Source organism: Mus caroli, chromosome 3 (genome assembly GCF_900094665.2).
Source record: "Mus caroli chromosome 3, CAROLI_EIJ_v1.1, whole genome shotgun sequence".
Lineage (NCBI taxonomy): Eukaryota > Metazoa > Chordata > Mammalia > Rodentia > Muridae > Mus > Mus caroli.
In genome coordinates this window covers 97197627-97205609 of record NC_034572.1, presented here as the reverse complement: position 1 = coordinate 97205609, position 7983 = coordinate 97197627, and the positions used below count along the sequence as shown (strand labels likewise).

Below are 7983 nucleotides of genomic sequence, written 5' to 3'. Positions count from 1 at the left end.
TTGTAGACCAGGCTGGCCTCGAACTCAGAAATCCGCCTGCCTCTGCCTCCCGAGTGCTGGGATTAAAGGCGTGCGCCACCACGCCCGGCTATGAAGCGTTTCTTAATAAAACACGCAACAATGCAATATTACAAAAATCACACATAAGGCTGGGCATAGTGGTGCACACCTTTAATCTCAGCACTCAGGAGGAAGAGGCAGAAGCAGAGGATCTCTGTGAGTTCAAGGCCTGGTAAGTTCCAAGACAGCCAGAGCTACATAGAGAAACCCTGTCTCGAAAACAAACAAACAAACAAACAAACACAGAATCAGAACAGACCCCATTATTAAGAAGTGCATTTACAAGTCTAGACAGGAACCAATTCACATACACATTGGTAGCTAGTTCCCGCCTCCTGTCTTCTGTTGCTAGGTAACATCAGTCTGTCACATATTTATTTCAGCTGACCTATTAGCACACAGACTTTCACACAAGCTGCTACAGGGACTCAGTCCAAAGGCATAGGCACCCTTTACCCTGTCCTGGCTGGGTTTCCCACATCTCTGCCACCTCTGACTCAGATCTGCAGTCACTTTTCTCATCCTTCCTTCCGCAGAGCTTCAATCAGTCAGCTCCATAAACCGCTTCCTCAAATGTGAAGACTGGCCGGCTGAAACTCTTCCTGTCAGTAAGCAGAGACCTGCTTTCCCACTCTACCGCATACTGGTTATAAATAACAACCGATTCAAAACTTCCTGAAGCAGGGTCATCCTTCCTCCTGCTGCATCTGCCTAGCCCTGATTAACAAGCAGGACACTATCTTAGCCTGGCTCTGTCAGTACAGCTGATCAAAACTGGACCAGTCATACACAGACAGGCAGGCAGGCAGGCTCATGTGCACATGCGTACACACACACACACACACACACACACACACACACACACTTTATTCTCGCTACAGAAGCTGCTCTTCAGGATTTCCATGACTTTCACTTAAGTCATGTCCACAAGTTTTTAAAATCATTTTTCCTCCTGTATGCTCATTGTACAATGGATTTCCTTGTGACATTTTCATACACGCTTATAAAGTACTTGATCTCACTCACCCCTCTACTCTTTCTTACTCCACCCCACCCCCAGCTCTCCTACTTTAGTTTTGTGCCCTCCTTTTCCCCTCTAGCTTCCACATTAAGGAAGTCATGTGATGTTTGTCTTTGTGAACATTCTCACTAGTTTGTAGGAAAATTAGCTTTGCAGGAAAAGATAGATACCCTGGTCTAATGCAAGAAAAGAAATCTTTTTTTAAATTAAGAAATTAACCTCATGTGGGTGAAAAAAATCATAGCAAAAACCTCACAGAAGTTGTGTTGTATGTATGTATGTACATGTGTATGCGAAGCCCATTTTATTCTGAAGCCCAGACTGGCCTCAAACTAGTTGCAATCCCCGTCCAGCCTCTAGACCACTGGCTACAGGCATAAGCCACTGCACCCAGCAGGAGCTCCTGATAACATAGTACCGCCGAGGCATGACAAGGCATGACAGTGCACTCAGCTCCTGCAGGCCAGGACACCAAACACCCTTCTCTTGTTTCCCATACTTGCGACTGTCTTTGACTTTTGGGTTTTCTTCATTGTAGACAAAATGGATCTGGCTTCGGAAAGGCCTCTAGACTCTTCCAATAACAAACCTTTCCCTCCCTTTCCCCTGGTTAACATGGGAAAAACTGAGGGGAAGAAAGTAGAAACTTTCAGAGCTACAAAAGTCCTTTAAACCTGAAAATTTGACTGGCAATAAATGGCTACATCTGTAGAATTCTATTAAGTACAAGCGAGGCACACTGATGGTGGTCAAGTGGCAGCAGGCAGTCTAGTGGCAGAAGAGAGAGCTTACTCGTTCTTGTATGTTTTCAAAAAGTGAATAAAGTACTTCAGAAGGAAGCTGGCCGCCAAGAACAGTGCCGATCCCAGCGCTCAGGCTGAGGCAGAGGACTGGGAATTTGAAGCCAATCTCCTGTCTCAACATAAACACACAAGTTTTGATGCCTTTTAACTACGTTTATGACTGCACTGATAGCTAGTTTCACAGTTCTAATATTTCTTTTTTGCAAAATTGAAGGTTGTCTATTTTTCTTTTTGCTTTTTGAGAGAGGTCTCATACTGTGGCTCCTGCTGGCCTGTACTTGGGTTGCAGGGGCCAGTCACCTGGTTTCCAAGCTACTTGATTCCTTTTGTAATGTGACTTGTTGATGCCTACACATAGGCTATTTTTATATGGTCCCATTAGAAATAAATAACTTGTCAAACAGAACTCGCCATAGAGTTCTCATATTCTGCGCCATCTTCTTAGTACTTCCTCCCAGTGTCTCTCCTAGCCTGCAAGAACCTTCCAACCCCATTCCCAACCCCCCAGTCTCTAGTCTTGACCTCGACTATGAAGAAATCTTCCACCCATAAACGAGGGCCAGTTTTCAAGGTCTCTTCCAACCTTCATCCTTTAGAAAACTCTCTAAGAGCAGCCAACTTGTTTACATTTCCCATACATTGCTTTTTCAAGCCTGCTTACAGAAGCACCGAAAGGACCCAACAGTTTGAATGCTACATCTTAAAACCACAGGAGCCAACAACTTCTATAGCAATTAAAGAGACTGAAGGACTCAGGAGAGAGTGAAGAGCAAGACAGGTGACCCCACAGCAACACAGCAGGAGTCGGCAGTTCCTTAGAACAGCAGAAATATGTAAATCAGGCACTCCCACAAAACTGAAGGTTTGGAGGGGATTTTAAACTAGGCTTCTTTGCATTTTATTTAACCTTGTTCTGCAGTGGGTTTAGCTGCATCAAATGCAGTTATCAGCTTACAATATCAAGTGTGGTCACCATACTAAAGAGAACCTATCTGAACCCAGTAGGGTAACTTAATTTCTTTCTGGACAAGAGAAATCTAGTCTCATACTGGGTAAGTGTCTTCAAATCCTTTATAACCATCTACCTAAATGGACGAACCAGTCATAACAATTCTGAGCAATTTTCCCCCTGTGGTGGAGTAGAAGCCCATCCTTGACCCTGGAGCCTTCCTCAACTGCTCTCCACTTAAGGTTCTCACACTTACTGAGGCAGGGTTTCTCACTTGACCTCGGAGTTCACCCACTCAGCTAGTCTAGCTTGCTCGCCTGCTCCAGGGATCCGCCTTGAAAGTACTGGAATTACAGGCTGGACACCACACCCGCCTAGCATTTACATGGGTTCTAGGACCAGAACTTAGTTTCTCATGCTTGCATAGCAAGCATTTTCCCCTAGAGCCATCTCTCAAGCTCCAATTTAGACCACCCTAAAAGTTGACTCACTAGGAGATAAAGGGACAGAATGGTAAATTTTATGATATATAAATTTACCTCAATTAAACAGAAACTAATGAAAGGATGAGGGAAACTCACCCGTAGCCATGATAGAGTGGACTTGCCTTGTGGATGCAGCTACAAAACTGTACAGAAGACAAACGATTTCAGATATTACACACCAGGCACAAGGCTGTGATCCGAAGGGAAATGGGCCTCACTTTCTCCCTAGAGACGTTCTATAAAGAAGCATTGAGAGCCCCCACAGGGTGTGGTAACCTTGCTAAATTGAAGATAAAGACAAAGGTTAAAGCAAACAACTTTCCAGGCCAAGTCACCAGAAAAAAAGGTGTGGGGTGGGGAGAGCTCCAGCAATTTACATCAGACCCTCCCCGCTAAGCATTGAGATGCTAATGCAGAGGGAAATTACGCAGCTGGACAACCAACAAGCAAAGAGCCAGGAGGGAACTGAAAAAGAACTAACACAAATTCATGCAGGTCCAGAAGTTCAAATTTCTCTGACAGGGCTGGAGAGAAAGCTCAGTGCTCAACCACACGGCAATTCAAAAGCCCCTGGAACTTCAGCTCTGGGGCATCCAGCGTGGGATCCAGTGTCTCTGCCTCCTTGTGACCTGCATGCATGTACACTACACATACACACAGTATAACTCCAAATAAAATAAACGTTTTTAAAAATGACAAGTTGAGTCATAATGGTAGCATTACTATTGATTATATCCATTGCCAAAGCATAATTTTTTTTAAAAAGCTGACAGACATGAATGACAGGGTTAGCAAATAATTGAAGCCAGCTATTACAAATATATTACTTATTTAAAGGGAGAAGGTGACACCTGAAAATGGAAGAAGACAAAGGCCTGAGGCCGCAGTCAGCAAACCACTTGTCACACAAGCATGAGGACAGTTCAGTCCCTGGCACTCATAATTTAAAAATGAAAGCTAGGCATGGCAGCCCATATATAATCCTGGCACTGGGCAGGCAGGAAGAGGAAGATACCTGAAGATGGCTGGCTGGCCGGCCTAGGTATAGCAGTGAACTCCAGGGTCAGTCAGTGGCAGGCTCTGCTTCAAAGAATACGATTGGAGTCAGATGCAGGCGGATTTCTGAGTTCGAGGCCAGCCTGGTCTACAAAGTGAGTTCCAGGACAGCCAGGGCTATACAGAGAAACCCTGTCTCAGAAAACAAACAAACAAACAAACAAACAAAACAAAAGAATACGATTGAGGGACTAGAGAAAAGGCTCAGTGGTTAAAAGCACTGGCTGCCCATCCAGGGGATCTAAATTTCATTCCCAGCACCCAAGAGGTGGTTCACAGTCATCTGTAACTCCCGTTCAAGGGGATCTGATGCCCTCTTCTGGCCTCCAGGGATATCAAGCACACAAGTAGCATACAAACATACATGTAAGGCAAACAACCACACACATGCAAAATAAAAATAATTTCAAAAATAAAACTAAGCCTTTAATCCCAGCACTCATCAAGTAAGTGGGTCTCTGAGTTTGAGGCCAGCCTGGGCACACACCGCACACTGCATTAGTATTAAAGGCAGAAAAACATAAGTGCAGCTAGGTACTCAGAATGCTTGACAAGGAGGTAAAGAGTCATGGGGACTAGTGCCTAGCTCCTTCTTCGATGGTAACAGCTAGTTCATGGCTACATTTAAAGAGTCATCTGGTCGTGGTGGCCCATAACACCAACACTCAGAAGGCTGAAGCAGGAGCATCCTGGGTTTGAGACAGCCTGGGATATATCAGGGAAGGGGAAAGGACCAGATGCAGAGGAGAGGACAGGTACAAGAAAAGAAGAGAACAAAGGAAAAAGAGAAGGAGATAAAAACATGAAGAATGAGAATGACAAGATAATGCTAAGAAAAATAAAAATTAGATATTACATACTAATGTACTAGAACATTCAATTTTGTTAAGACATCAAATTCTCTCAAAATTGACTCCCTAGATGTGAAAAAAGCCCAATCTGAATCAAGCAGACTTTGTGTAGAATTGACAAGTTGATTTTCTTTCTTTTTTTTTTTTTTTTTTTTTTGGTTTTTCTGAGACAGGGTTTCTCTGTATAGTCCTGGCTGTCCTGGAACTCACTTTGTAGNCCTGGAACTCACTTTGTAGACCAGGCTGGCCTCGAACTCAGAAATCTGCCTGCCTCTGCCTCCCAAGTGCTGGGATTAAAGGCGTGCGCCACCACGCCTGGCTGACAAGTTGATTTTCAACTTAAAACAGAAATGTAAAGGGCCTGTAATGGACTAAACAATAGGGCAGAAACAAAGAATAAGCTCAGGGGACAGAAGCTCCCGACAATGAGACATCACTACAGAACTACAGTAATGGACTAGAAGATGGCTCAGTGGGTAAAGCTGTTCTGCCAGAGCACCCAGGTTCCATTCTGAGCACCTCCATGGATGCTCAGAACCATCTGTAAGCCCAGTTTTAGAGGATCCAAGGCCTCTTCTGGCCTCTGTAGGCACCTGACATTCAAATGGTGCACAGATACACACACTGGCAAAACTGCCCATACAAATACAATTTTAAAAAGTTGGAAAAGCTACAGTAATTCTGAAAATGCACACTAGTCACAGAAGACAGATGGACCAGTACACATCACAGAGTCTGCATAGATTGTCACAAAGCTGGAGAAGAAAAACCTTGAACGATCACTAGGATAAAGGGGTGTCCATACAGGAAAAAGACTGTAACCCATTTCAGAAACTAACTTGAAGGACATCACAGCCTAAGCATTACAGGTTAAACTATAAACTCTCGCAGAAAAGGAACAGGAAAAAAAAAAGGAGCAGGAGGTTCTTTGTTAAAGTTTTGGGTTTTTTTTGTTTTTTGGGTTTTTGTTTGTTTTTTTTTTTTTTAACTCAAAATACTTTACTGCAGTGGATCTACTGCTCCCAAACCTGAAAAAAGATTTTCTACCTGTTTGTTGTTGTTGTTTTGTTTTATCAAGACTGGGTTTCTCTGTGTCAACCTGGCTGTCCTAGAACTCACAGCCTCTGCCTCCTGAGCGCCACCATTTCCTAGCATGTTTTTTAGTTTTGGTTTTGGTTTTGGTTTTTAAGGCATGAACTGTAAGGAAAAAAAAACCTTTAAATTAAGACTTTATGAAACATTAAAACCCTTAGCTCACCTGAAGATGTATATTCACACAGAAACACAAACACTTGCAAACACACACACTCACAGAGAAACACAATCTCTTACACACACACACTCTCATATACTCTCACTCCCACATGCACTCACACGCCCACTTACCCTAGAACTTGAATCCTGAACACATCCTCAAGCATAACTGGGTCCAAACCGCACTAGCACATGGGTAAGAGGACACTTTACAAAGGACTATGAGCAGCCAATCAGCACCCTAAGCACATGAAAGTATCCACACCAGCTCTGGTCACCATTAAATAACCCTCAGTCGATGGTGACAGAACGCCATCCAAGCACTTTAGGAAACACCAGAGAGTTTCTTATACCACATGCACAAGCAACTCCACTGCTATAGCAGGCGTTAGAGGAAAGGGATGCATGTGCTCACATGCACAAGCAACTCCACTGCTATAGCAGGCGTTAGAGGAAAGGGATGCATGTGCTCACAAAGACTGTCACTGGATACTCAGAGCAACTTTGTTCCTAAGAGCCTGCAGCTTGAGCAAACTGTAGTATAGAAAGCAGGCATCCAGCAATCAAACGAGACAAAGGTACAGTCTGCAGGACAACCTGCACTTATGCCCCAGTCTGTTTTCTACCGCTGTGATAAACACATGACCAAAAACAACCTGAGGGGGAAAGGGTTTATTTCATACTTCTGCTCAAGTCCACCAGGAAGAGGAGTCAGGACAGGAACTCCCGGGAGGAACTAAAGCAGAGACCATGGAAGAACATAGCTGCCTGGCTTGGCTTGCTGGCTATGATTTGCTCAACCTGCTTCCTTATACAACCCAGGACAACCTGGCAAGGGATGGCACCGCCCACAGTGGGCTGAGCCTCCCAAATCAATCATCTGTCAAGAAAATGCCTCCACAGACTTGACAACAGGCCAATCTGATGGAGGCAAGCCCTTAATTAAGGTTCTCTCTTCCCAAGTGACTGGCTTGGGTCAAGTTGACATTAAACTATTAAATTCAATATATCTTTAAAAATTATGCAGAAACAAAAGCATATATACTTGCAGGATTCTAATTAAATCAGAGTTCATAACAGCCAAAACTGATATTCACAGGGAGAAAGGGCCAGTATGGTTGCTAAAGGCAACTGACCAGAGAAGACCATGAGGCAAAATACACATGTTGGTAGAGTGGGGAGTTATATAAATGAACACTTTTATACCAGGCAGTAGTGGCACATGCCTTTAATCCCAGCACTTGGGAGACAGATGCAGGCAGATTTCTGAGTTCGAGGCCAGCCAGGGCTATACAGAGAAACCCTGTCTCAAAAAACCAAAAAAAAACAAAACAAACAAACAACAAAAAACACACATACCAAAAACTAGTTGATACTTTAAAAATAAGAATAATTATATGGCCGGGCGGTGGTGGTGCTCGCCTTTAATCCCAGCACTTGGGAGGCAGAGGCAGGCAGATTTCTGAGTTCAAGGCCAGCCTGGTCTACAGAGTGAGTTCCAGGA

At 43.9% G+C, this 7983-nt stretch overlaps 1 protein-coding gene across 1 annotated transcript in view; it reads right to left on the bottom strand.

Annotated features, from left to right (window-relative positions):
• Dennd2c (DENN domain containing 2C) overlaps nt 1–7983 on the bottom strand; it is a 69696-nt gene that overhangs the window by 39637 nt on the left and 22076 nt on the right. The gene's annotated exons all lie outside the window — the stretch shown is intronic.